The following is a 13,487-nucleotide window of genomic DNA, read 5'->3' as shown; positions in this document are numbered from 1 at the left end:
TACAAAAATGCATTTCATAATTGATCTAATGATACACTTGTTTAAAATGCACAACAACTACAAAAGGTCACATTGTATAACTGTTTGCTAAATACATTTACTCAGAAATCTATCTTCTTGCGGGTCAGGATGAAGGGACTGTGGCTTTGCAGGTGAAGGAGTCGTGTTAGGTGATTTTCATGAATCAAGGCTTACAACTCAGTATGTGGTGATAAAATCATTCAGGAATATCTAGAATTTGTAAAGGAACACAATTACAGTGGCCAGAGAATTGAGAGGGAGCATTACAACATTACTTCACAATGAAGGAAACAGCAAGTCTCTGAACACGGATATTCTTAAAGATGATTGTAGAAAACACTGGAGGACAACCTGAGCAGAATTGATATAAAAAGGAAACTGTAATGCAAACGCTGAGATAAGAGTAGAAGAATCTATGTGCAGAGTTTAATGGAGAACAATAGCAAACAATCCAAGACGTGAAGCAGAGGCAAAAACCAGAAACAGCAATAAACATGGCAGACAAATCCAATACAGAAATCCAAATAGCTCAAAACCGAAAACTAGGTCATAAACACAGAAAGTAAACAAGAACAAAATAACAAGGCTTGGTAACAAAAGGAGAAATGACAATGTTTCACATCTAGCTTAGCATGAGCACTGACTATTGCATGTGGCTTAATTGGCTAAAAAAGTGAGCTGAGTGACCTGGAAGTGTCAGTATTAGGGCGAGGGTTTCCTCTGGTGGTGAAGGGGGGTAGGTGCGACTGAAGATGTTACAGAAATAACTGATCACAGAACATAATGGCATCTATTTCACATCATAAGTTTGTCTGGTCATTAAAAAATGTAAAATAAATGTAAATGATATAATTGAATACACAATTTTAAAAATATACAATAATTTTATTTCAAATATCTGGAACAGGGTGCTATTTTTAAAAATCAGGTCTTGTAGTGACTCCAAAATAGCTGCATTCTGCATCTGAAAAGTAAACCAGCAGTGATTTAGTTAACATTGTTTAGGTGCAAGCAGATTTTTTCTCTTTTTGAAAATGGAAATGAAATAATCATTCATTAAATACTTAAAAGCAGTTATATCTTACATTTACTACTGACTATCCTGAAATTTCTTCAAAAATATTTAAGTAACATTCCAAACTTAACACCTGAGTTATGTCTATTACCATACCCCTTGCAGCACTTTCACTATACACTCACCTGTGATCCTGAAAGAGGGTTGGTCTACAGGGTTTATGAGGTCTTTTGAAAGAAAATGGGGTTCTGGTCCTCCATGAGCTCTAGACACTGAAATCATTTTCCCTGCCAAGCAATACTCATTCTCCCTAACGGCTGTCATAGAAAGTAAAGCCAAATCACATGCTGAATATGAGTTTGTTACACGTTTGACTTTCCATGATGCTCCAGGTAGCATCTACTGGAAAGTCTATCAAAAATACTACAAGCAGTTCATCATTAAAAGTGAGAAATTCCCACCTTGGTCCACCTGTATCAAGACCCTCTTCAAATGTGCCAGCATCATCAGAGAACTTCACAAACATGTCAGTGAATTCAGAATATGAGAAATATTTAAATCCTCATCCTTCACACTGGAACTTATGTTGACTCTCCTGACACGTTTTCATCAATGGCAAGGACCAGATTTGAAATAATGTCAGGAGCTTTTAAACTGCTTTGCTTCTGAAAGAATGAACACAGTGAGTTTTAAATCAATTTACTCAGCATTTGTGGGCTTTAGATTTTCCAATTAACAAACTTTTGTAGCTTACACTATTGGTTCTGCGAGGTCAAGACAATGTGCTGTGGTTACAAGCTCATCATCCTCTTCAGTAATCACAGACGCATACACGTTCAGGTATTTTCTACCAGTAAGAAAGCATGCATAAATTTGAAAGCATACAAATATATTACTCCAAGCTCAAAGAAAATATTTTATAAATCAAACAAACAAACATGTAACACTGCTTTTCTGTTGCAACATGGTCTGAAGTACCAGGACAGTCATCCTCTGAATCTGAGAGCATTATTTTATTTTCATTTTCTCTTTAGGGGCTCTAGTACTGTGTGCAGTATGCTGTTGACAAAACATCTTTATCCTAGCTTTGCCTTGATCCCACCACTGACTTAATGATGAGAAGCTACTATTCTCTTCTCTCCATATAGCTTTAAATAGTTTTTCAAAAAAGGATGTGTGATCATGTCATACATTTGAGCCCAAATGCAGTGGTTGTACTCAGTTCGTCCTACCCCACCAATAAGTGAGGAAGCATATCTATCTTCGTATCACATTACGGTCCGACTGCACTGGGGAGTGAAGCTGGGGTTCTGTCTCCAGTATATAGAGTCAATCTGGATGTCTTACAGAAAATCCACACTCAAAACCTGACCTATAAACCAGTTACACAGTTCTCATACACTTCTACTGCTTAATACAAATTAATTTTACAATTGTAGGTTCAAATGGAACAATCTATTGTTGCTAAACATGCATTTTCCCCCTCATACACACTATTAGCTTCTGCCTATGGGGATTTGCATTGAAACTGCCAGCTTAGCGGCTAGCGGAACTATAGATGCTAACAATATTAGCTTCTGCTTATGGAGATTTGCATTGAAACTGCTAGCTTATCGGTTAGCAGAACTTCTCTGCCTTTTAACTACAAAAGACTCCCAGTCATTACCCAACAACAAACAAACTTTAGCCAATTTTTCAGCCAAGTTGTTTTCTGTATAAGAGAGAAATAGAGGGTCAAAGTTATATCTTTAATCGGTTTTTGACTGATGAACATACAGCTCTGGAAAAAATAAGAGACCACTGCCCAATGTCCAGATTTGAACCCTATTGAAAACTTCTGGAATGTCATCAAGAGGAAGATGGATGGTCACAAACCATCAAGCAAAGCTGAGCTGTTTGCTTTTGTGCAAAAAGAGTGGTATAAAGTTTCCCAACTGCAATGTGAAAAACTGGTGGAGAGCATGGAGCCAAAATGCATGCAAATCGGGGTTATTCCACCAAATACTGATTTCTTAAATGTTATTTAGCCAAAGCATTAACACAATTTGTTTACAAATTATTTGCATTTTGTTTTATTTGAGTTATTAAAGCTCTGCAAATACTGCATGACTTTGGGTTATTTCGATGTGTTGTCATTTCCTTTACACTCTAAATAAGTTATATTTTGAATTTAGGAAAAATATATAATATAATATTGTCAGCAGTTCAAAAAAATGAAACAAAACTGTTCATCTCACCAATACATGCACCTGTAAGAAAAAAAAACATAAGAAACTGATTATTTTGCAGTGGTCTCTTATTTATTTCCAGAGCTGCATATTATACACCATCAGACCCTGGGTCATATGGCAGCACAGAGTTTGCACAGAACAATCGTTGAGAAAGTAGCTAAAAAAGAGTTAATCATTTTAACACGAGGAAATACACAGACATTGTACAGGACCTGGTCCACGCGTATCATCACAATTACCATTCCAGCATCAAAATGAAGCCTGTCCATGTGAACAAAGCCAATTCCTTCTGTGTATTAAACTCCTTACAGACTATTTTCACCAAAAATAAAGAAACTAAAATTCAAGTTTAAAGTTGGTGGCACTGTTAGAATTTCCTGTTTCAAAAGACAGCTTTAAAAAAGTTAAACAAAATTTTACAGATGAATACTTTACAATATTTAAACAGATAGTGAGAGATCATATAAATTACAAGACTATGAGAGTGAAAAAACTGAGGGAACATTTTACGAGCCAGAGTTAGAATAGATTATAATTGGCAAGGACAGGACGTCCAAAATAGAGAAAATCTTGTCTGAAAAGACCTGAAACCGGAGAAAAGTCTGTCTGGTGAAATGGGTGGGGTCTCCTGGGAAATGTAATTTCTGGGGTCCAGATGAAGTATTAGTTGACATTGCGTGCTAGAATTTAAAAGGGTTCATCGTGAATATATCTGATACTTCTAATCTTTAAACCATGGAAAAGTGTGGATTCTTTGTGACCCTTCCAAGCAATATGCTGATGGACATTTACCCTAATAAGATCTCTTACTACACTACTAAATTCACCAAACCAATCGAATTGAAAGAAGACTGGGAAGTGCCACTTTCAGAGGCTCTATATATCCACAGTTGGCACTTATCACAGCGTGACTGTCACATTTTTTTTTTACACATAGCCCATAAAATCCTGAACGCTGATGATACCAACATAACTAACAATGCAAAGGTTGGGGTTAACTACCAACAGCATCACTTTTCTCTCAAGTAAACATGATACTAGGGGATTGTCTTATTTCTTCTGCGTCTCAAATCTAGACACATCTGCAAACGTGACCGCCATGTTTTCAGTTAATTCTACAGTGTAGTGGATCTGTTTAGCAAACTGTTCGACTTGAAAATCGTTTTTTCCAGGGTTCAAAAGCTGTGCAACGCATAATGCAAAGCACATGTCTGTTGTGAAAGATGTACAGATGTCTCATTTTTTTCTGAACAACTTCTGAACTGAACATTACCAATTTTTCTCCTACCTGTACCACCGTGAGGCGGTCAAACTATTTGGATGACTAATTCTAGTGAATTGTCTAAAAATTTCACGTTTACTTTGAACTGAATTTTCAAGCATTGTTAGAAAAGACTGCAAATCGATGGACCCATTGACTAATTGAATGTGTGATGACAAATTGAGTGTCACCTCTAATTTCAAGTGACATCTGGTGGTGAAATGATTTCATTTGCCACTTCTATTAAACTGTTTAGAATCTCTAAAACAATTATAAAATTCTGCAAAACTGTTGACATTAGTGATTGCAGAAAAATTAACTCTTCTCCTAATATGTGTTATTGAACCTGTCATGGTTGATTATTCTAATATTAGGATCTAAACTGTTACCGATCTGAACATTAGGATCTACACCATTACCGATCTGAGCATTTGGATCAGTGACATCTATTTGAGCATTTGGACTATTCAGCATTTCAAATATGTTCTCATTATCAGTTGCTGAGTTTTGTGAAACAACAGCTGGGGGGTCGAATAAGTTAACAAGTCTGTCGTTTAACATAAGATTGATTTAGATCATGAAACAGATCTTGAGGAGATAATGGGCTATGTTATTGATGGGGTTCAGGAGTTGAGACGACATTATCTACTGATCACAGCGTTAAGTTCAAATTTTTGTTCAGCCGATTCACAGCATCTATTAAGGCGGGGTTCAACTGCATAGAATGACCTTCATTCAGACTATTTTGCAACCCCAACAGACTTTGGTTTAATTCGTAAAATACAGTGTGTTTATCATGATTTGACCGGGATTTTGACTGGAATTTTAATTATGACTAATGATCTCATCTAAAGTCCTTAGATTTTTCATTTAGTTCATTTACTGCATCGATTAAGGCAGGATTTAATTGTACAGAGTGTTGGAAATCATTTATACCATTCTGTAATCTTAACAGACTTTGGTTTAGTTGGTAGAATGTGTCACACGGAGTCACCGGTGCAGTTGATGCAATCTCATCTACACTAGGACTCTGACTAACAAGCTGGTGTGATGGAATCAAACTTTCGTTCAACGCGTTAACCGCTTCAGTTAAATATGGGTTCAGGGTTGTGTATGGGTCATATTGTAACGGACCACTTGAATTTTCAAAACTGAAATCACATGGTGATGTTGGGGTATCTTCAATTCTAATTTTTTTACATTCTGAAAATGAAATGTTATTCAAACGCTTCTGTGCCATTGTTATTTCTAGTCTCGGGTTGACCCATCCACTGGTCAAGGCACTGATTCGGTTTAGATTAGGGAATTCTTGTTGACTTTTAACGGCAGTAAACTGCTAGGCGCAGGGCGATTTGTATGTTGAGGTCACAAGTTGATGGGGAGTCCCAGGGGTGTGAGGCTGGGCTATCAGTACTGATGGTCTGCAGAACTCCAACATTCATGGAGGCAGGATTCCTCCTTTGTCTCCTGTCTCGTTGGGGGGGTCAGGGTTATCCAGAGCCATCAGATATCCCGGAGCCTGGCTCCCATGAGTTACAGCATGTCGGTTGAGGTATAATGAAGCAACTATAAGCAGTGAGCCCCAGTTGTGAGCTGTGTAATGGTTAAGTCCCACCTTTGGACAAGGAGTAACCTGTAGGAGACATCGTCGGCCAATAGTTGTCGAAAAAGGTCGGCTAGCAGGTGGATCAGGATGGTTGGACAGCAGGCGAGATCTTGGCAAGGCTCAGCATTGTCTCAGATGGTGTCTCATTTTTTCGCTGGTTCCACCTAAAAGTCCGAGGAAGAGCAGCTGTGCACTTGTCCATGGACAATTACACACCATTGACTCTCTTGAACAAGATCAGAGTAAGACCCAGGGTCAGTGCGTACCCCATGGCAGTGGCGAGACACAGTGCCGTGTTGGCAGCAGTCCAGGATCGGACAACAGAGAAACTGATTGGGGTCAGCAGTCGAAACAATGCTTGGAGGTCCGCATCTACTGGGGTGATGTTGATCAACTGAGACCCCCCTTCCTCGATCCTCAGTTCTAACTCAGGATACAGGGTGAGATTGCAGTCTTTGAAGAAGGCAGGGATCTCTATCTCAGACTCGTATTCTTCACTGGGGAGATGGAACAGAGCAACGTCCCCGAGGTGGAGGATGGTGCCCTTGGGCACTTGGATCCACATGTTCTGGTTGGGCAAGTTGACACGGATGGCGGCGTCATGCTCATCATAGGTCAACGTGGCGGTGCGGATGGGAACGTTGACAAGCCACCGATTTCCCACAATCTGGGCTTGTGTGTCCGTACTTGGCTGCGAGGTTTGGCATCGGCAGGGCAAGAGGTCTCCCTCTGCATGGGTTGCAAACCGCAGATCCCTTCAGTGTTGTCTTGGAGGAATGGCTTGCTAGGGCAGAAATAGTGAATGTCTTTGGTCAGAGTACACATGCGCAGATTTGGGGCCAGATATAGCTGTGGATTACTGTCGTGGTAGGCTACCATCTCTGGGGTGTGTATCTTGATCTGAATGTTGCCTTTCCAAAACCCGACATTCAATTCAGTTTATTTTGTATAGCACCTTTTACAATGAACATTGTCTCAAAGCAGCTTTACAAAAGAAGAAAACAGAGAAAGGGGAGGGGAAAATGAAAATAATAAAAAATAACTAACTAGAAATAAGAATAAATTATTAAATTCTATAATTAGACTATTTTATCCCTAATGAGCAAGCCTGTGGCAACTGTGGCAAGGAAAAACTCCCTGGGATGGAAAGGAAGAAACCTTGAGAGGAACCAGGCTCAGAAGGGAACCCATCCTCATTTGGGTGACACTAAACAGAAAATAATGTAACTGTAGCTGATTAATGTCCTTTCTACAACAGCAATCAATGACCCAAGAGGAACTATTAGGTCATTGTAGTTTCTAAGGTCATTATAAACACTAGTTCTTTGCTGTAACAGGCTGACAGATGAAATGGCATATCTGTGATGGTGTGAAAGTCCCCAAGTGGCTCTGTCCATGGCTGTCTCCTGGTCCACACAGATCCATCCACAGCACCAGTGGGCACCATCAAGCAGCGAGAAGGTAGAGAGAGAAAGAGAAAGATATTAAGTTTCTGATCATGTGATGCTTAAAGACAGTGTAGAATTATGTGTAAAGTGCAGGCAGGGACTCCGGCAAGACTAGCTATGACAGCATAACTAAAAGGGAGAGCCAGAAGGTCACAGACATGAAGGCTTCCCGGGACGTAAAGCATCCAACCACTTCACAGTCAGCAAACCTGAGCGACTTGCGAGGGTGGTAAGATGACAGCATCCAACACATCCCAGTACACCAAACACTCTATGACCATGAACCTTCCAGATCTGCTCCTTTACCTACGAAAACTATATATTAAAAGCTTGACTAAACAAATGTGTCTTCAGCCTAGACTTAAACATTGAGACTGTGTCTGAATCCCGAACACTAATTGGAAGGCTGTTCCATAACTTTGGGGCTTTGAAAGAGAAAGCTCTGCCCCCTGCTGTAGCCTTTGCTACTTGAGGTACTACCAAGTAACCAGCACCCTTTGATTGGAGTAGGCATGGCGGATCATAAAAGACTAAAAGATCGCTCAGGTACTGTGGCACGAGACCATTTAGTGCTTTATAGGTTAGTAACAGTATTTTATAATCAATGCAAAATTTGACTGGGAGCCAATGTAGTGTGGCTAAGATAGGAGTGATGTGCTCATATCTTCTGGTTCTAGTTAGGACTCTAGCTGCTGCATTCTGGACTAACTGGAGCTTGTGTATGCTCCTACTGGAACATCCAGACAGTAAGACATTACAATAATCCAACCTAGAGGTAACAAAAGCATGAACTAATTTTTCTGCATCATGAAGCAACATATTTCTTATCTTAGCAATATTCCTAAGATGGAAGAAGGCTACCCTAGTGATATTATCTACATGAGCTTCAAACGAAAGACCAGAGTCAATAAATCACACCGAGATCTTTTACTGCTGGACAAGATGAAACCAAAAGACCATCCACCATTACTCTAATCAGAAAGCTCACTTCTAACTGCCTGTGGTCCTAGTACAAGCACCTCTGTCTTGTCCGAATTAAGCAGGAGGAAGTTAGTGGCCATCCAATGTCTAAATGTCCTTTACACATTCTTCTATCTTAATAAGCTGGTGTCTCTCATCTGATTTAGCTGAAACATATAGCTGTGTGCTGCATAACAGTGGAAGCTAATACCATGTTTATGAATAATTGCACCAAGGGGTAACATATATGGAGAAAAGCAGTGGGCCTAAGACAGAACCTTGTGGAACACCGAACATAACCTTGGTATGCATGGAGAAGTCACCATCTAGAGCTACAAACTGATAACGGTCAGTCAAATAAGACCTGAGCCAGGAGAGGGCTGTTCCTTTAACACCAACAACATGTTCTAGTCTATCAAGTAGAACAGTGTGGTCAATGGTGTCAAAAGCTGCACTAAGATCGAGTAACACCAGTAGGGAGACACAACCCTGATCAGAAGCCAGTAACACGTCATTTACCACTTTAACCAGTGCTGTCTCTGTGCTATGATGAGGCCTAAATCCTGATTGATGCATTTCATAAATGTTATTTCTATGCAGGTATGAACATAACTGCTGTGCTACAGCCTTTTCTAGGATCTTGGAGATAAAGGGCAGATTTGATATCGGTCTATAGTTAGACAGCTGACAGGGGTCGAGGTCCGGTTTTTTAATCAAGGGTTTGATAACTGCTAGCTTAAAAGATTTAGGCACATAGCCAGTGCTTAGAGAAGAATTAATTACTTTTAGAAGGGGTTCAGTAGCTACTGGTAATATCTGTTTAAGGAAAGATGTGGGTAAAGGATCTAGGATGCAGGTAGATTTTGAAGAAATTAGTGAAATTAGATCAGGCTCTTGAAGTGGAGTGAAGCACTCTAAGCTCTGATCAGAAATAGCTATATTATCTAAAGGATTATCTATCAAATATGGTTTTAAATTAATAGTCTGAATTTTTTGCCCGATAGTCAATTTTTTCATTGAAAAAATTCATGAAATCATTGCTGCTAAATGTAGATGGTGTGCACTTTTCTACAGTGGTTTTACTCCTAGTTAGTTTTGCTACAGTGCTAAATAAAAATTTTGGATTGTTTTTGTTATCTTCGATTAGGGCAGAGAGATACGCTGATCTAGCAGCACTAAGAGAATTTTTGTATCTCAGAAGGCTTTCCTTCCACGCAATCTGGAATACTGCTAATTTAGTTTGACGCCATTTACGCTCTAGTTTCCTAGCTGATTGTTTTAAAGCTCATGTGTGGTCGTTGTACCAGGGTGCTAGTTTCTTGTCTTTAATTTTTTTCCTTTTAAGTGGAGCTACAGTGTCTAGGGTGTTCCAAAATAATGACTCCAATTAATCAGTCACCTGGTCAAGTTCTGTGGGGTCAGAAGGTGAACCAATCATGTGTGATAATTCTGGGAGACTATCGGTAAATCTCTCTGCGGTAGCAGACGTAAATATACGCTTCATACGGTAATGTGGCAAGTTGCGCATCTCGTGACTAAGATGCATTCTAAATGAAACTAGATAATGATCTGAGATAGCTTCCGACTGTGGAAGAGTGACTATGTTTTCTATATTTAATCCGAATGTAAAAATGAGATCCAGAGTGTGACCTCCATTATGAGTGGGTCCGATTACATTTTGATTAACACCTAGTGAATCTAAGATGGACACAACTGCTGTTCTCAGAGGGTCTTCTGGCTTATCAAAATGAATGTTGAAGTCTCCTACTATTAATGCTTTGTCTAAAGAAACAAGGTTTGAAGTAAAATCTCCAAATTCACTAAGGAATTCAGAGTATGGCCCTGGGGGTCTGTAAATAATTAGTGGAATTGACTCTGTGAACTTATTATTAGTACTTGCATACATTAGGTTAGTATAAAGAACTTCGAATGTGTTGAACTGATGTCTGGGTTTTTGTGTGGCGCTTAGCTTATCATCATGAATAACTGCGACACCTCCTCCCCTGCCTGTTAGACGCGGTTGATGTATATAGCTATAGCCAGGCAGACAAGCTTCATTTAATGCTACATACTCGTTTTGTTTAATCCATGTTTCTGTTAAACAAAGAACGCTGAACTCCTGATCAGTAATCAGTTCATTAATTATAAGTGTTTTAGTTGACAGATCTTATATTTAAGAGTCCTAGCTTCAGATCAAAGGTGCTGGCTGTGCATTCACTATCATCTAGTTTTATGTTAATCAGGTTACTAAAACAAATTTTCTGATTGTTAAAACATTTTCGTTTGGTTCAGGGAACAGACACAGTCTCAATGTTATGAACCCTGAGTGACGACTCTCTGCAGCCAGCAGACGGTTGGATTAACCTGCTTGTCTGCTCCCTGGCCTGTCACCGATTAACTAGATCTGCTCTAAGACTACTTGCTATGCTGCAAGAAATGAGAGAAGCACCCTCCCGAGTGGGATGGACACCGTCCCGTCCTAACAGGCCAGCCTTGCCCTCAAAAAGAGCTCCAATTGTCTATGAAGCCCACATTGTTTTTGGAGCACCACCTGGACATCCAGCAGTTCAGCGACCATAACCTGCTGTAAGCTACATCGCCACGCCGCATTGGGATGGGGCCAGAGCATACTACGGCATCGGACATCGCCTTCGCTAATTTACACACCTCTACAACATTACTCTTAGTAACCTCAGACTGATGAAGGCGTATATCATTAGCTCCTACATGGAAAACTATCTTGGAGAACCTGTGCTTGCCTAGGACCCTAAGATTACCTGCAATGTCCGGTGCCCTGGCTCCCGGAATACACCTAACCTGTGCTGCTGGAGCCCCTAAAGGCCTAGCTAATTTCACATGCCTTAAAATTGAGTCTCCTATAACCAGAGCTCTTTCAGGTTTCTCAGCGGGTTCTTCACTGAGGAGAGCAAAAGCGTGAATGTGAAGCGGAGAGGAGTGGTGCTCCCGTGGGCAAGCCTTGCCACAGAGTCGTCGTCCATTCACCCCGCTGTGAGGGCTCTAATGCCGGAGTTGGGGGATTACTAACTCCACCTAAGGCATCCAGACTTCCTCCTACAGACACTACACTGCTCTCACCATCACTAACCCTCTCTAGAGTCTGGATGCACACCTCTAAAGCTAATATCTTCTCCGTCAGAGAGCTAACTAGGATACACTTATCACAGGTAAAATTAACACTAACGATGGAGGAAGAATTACTGAACATCCTGCAGCTCAAACACTGAACCAGCTGAAAGTTAGTCATAATGAATGATCACGTACCTTTCAGTGAATCTATCCTCCGACTGCGGTGTAAAAACTGGGGGGGGGGGCTTCACCCGATAGAAAAACAAAAGAACAATTAACTGCGATATGCAAGTAAAGATTTAGCAAACAAAACATTGACAATGTCCTTGAGCCAATAGATGTTGTCGAATTCAATGATTGGAAGGTTCAAGAGGAAAGCTCTCTCATACCGATCCAGGTCGACATGGAGCAGGATGGACCCTCCCAGCGAGTAGGCGAGATGAGCTTGAAGTGAGTCAACTGGACGAGTGGTGGCAGAGGACAACGTGGCTTGTATAAGGCTTAGGGGCACCAGATATGGGGGAATTCTACCCATGGCTAAACTGTCAATGGAGGAGCTCACCTCCCGCAGCCCTGGCACACCTTCTCTTCAAAATACCGGTGACAGGCGGTGCGAGTGAGGTCTTTCTGCTTCCTGAATCCCAGTCGGTGCGTCACTAGTGCAGTTTTGGCATGCTGCTAGGCCGTTGCCCAATGCCGATTTGTGGTTTTGGGCATATTGTGCTTCCACGTTGTGCCCCGGAGAGCTATTAACCATGTGGCGAGGCGGGTGTTTGTTACTACACCATCGTGGATGCATTGGCTGTTGAGGAAGGTGACAGGTTGGTGGCAGGTCTCTATGATCACCTTTTGGGACCTGATATAGTTAGAGAATTTCTGGATGGCCCACACTGTGCAGAGTAACGCCTTTTCACAGTTTGAACATTTGCATTCTGGTGGCAGGAGTGTCTTGCTGGCGTACGCAACCACCCTTTTGTCCTGGTCATGCCGTTGGTGTAGACTGGCACTAAGGCAGTGGCTAGAAAATCCTGCATCCAGGAAGAACTCCTTTTGTGGATCAGGGTAAGCCAGGCATGGAGCCATGCACAGGTGTCATTTCAGTTCATCCATGGTATTCTGCTGAGCGTCTGTCCAGACAAAGGGGCAGTCCTTTCTCAGAAGTGTAGTGAGGGGGCGTGCGATGTCCGAGTAGTTCTCGATGAACTGATGAGAATAGTTGCACACACCCAGAAAGCTTCTGAGTTCTGAGAGATTGGCTGGTGGTGTGATGTTCTGGATAGTCTGGATGTGACTGGTTTGTGGCTCGATTCCCTGTGGTCCTACGAGCAGGCCCACACAGTTGACCTGTAGTCAGTTGTTGCAGGACGTGGTCGATTTCCTTCGGGTGCTCGGTTATGGTTATGCTTTTCATGAGGATATCATCCACATAAATCAGGTTGCCTCTCACCTTAGCATCTGAGCATGCCTTGTTGAGGAAGATGTTAAATTCAGCTGGAGAGTTGGCATAGCTGAACGGGCACCTTGTGAAGGTGTACTGGCGATTGCAGAAGGTGAAAGCCAGTTTGTGCTGGGATAGTCCAAAATCCTGAGGCCACATCGAGCGTGGAGAAGATTGTGGCTACCTTGATCGTTGGCATCTCCTGTTCCAGCTGGGTCATGGGCCACCATGACAATGGCACCTATTGGTTCAATTTCCTGTAGTCAATGGTCGGCCACCACTTGCCGCTTGGTTTAAGGACAGGCCATATGGGAGCAGAGTAGGTGCTGTTGCACGGACGGATGACCCCCTTCTCAAGCATGGAGTTGATAATCTCCTGTACAGGTTTGTACGATTCAAGGGGAATCTTGTATTGCTTGA

The sequence above is a fragment of the Hemibagrus wyckioides genome, linkage group LG20 (genome assembly GCF_019097595.1).
Source record: "Hemibagrus wyckioides isolate EC202008001 linkage group LG20, SWU_Hwy_1.0, whole genome shotgun sequence".
NCBI classification, from domain to species: domain Eukaryota; kingdom Metazoa; phylum Chordata; class Actinopteri; order Siluriformes; family Bagridae; genus Hemibagrus; species Hemibagrus wyckioides.
Note: the sequence above shows the minus strand (reverse complement) of the source record.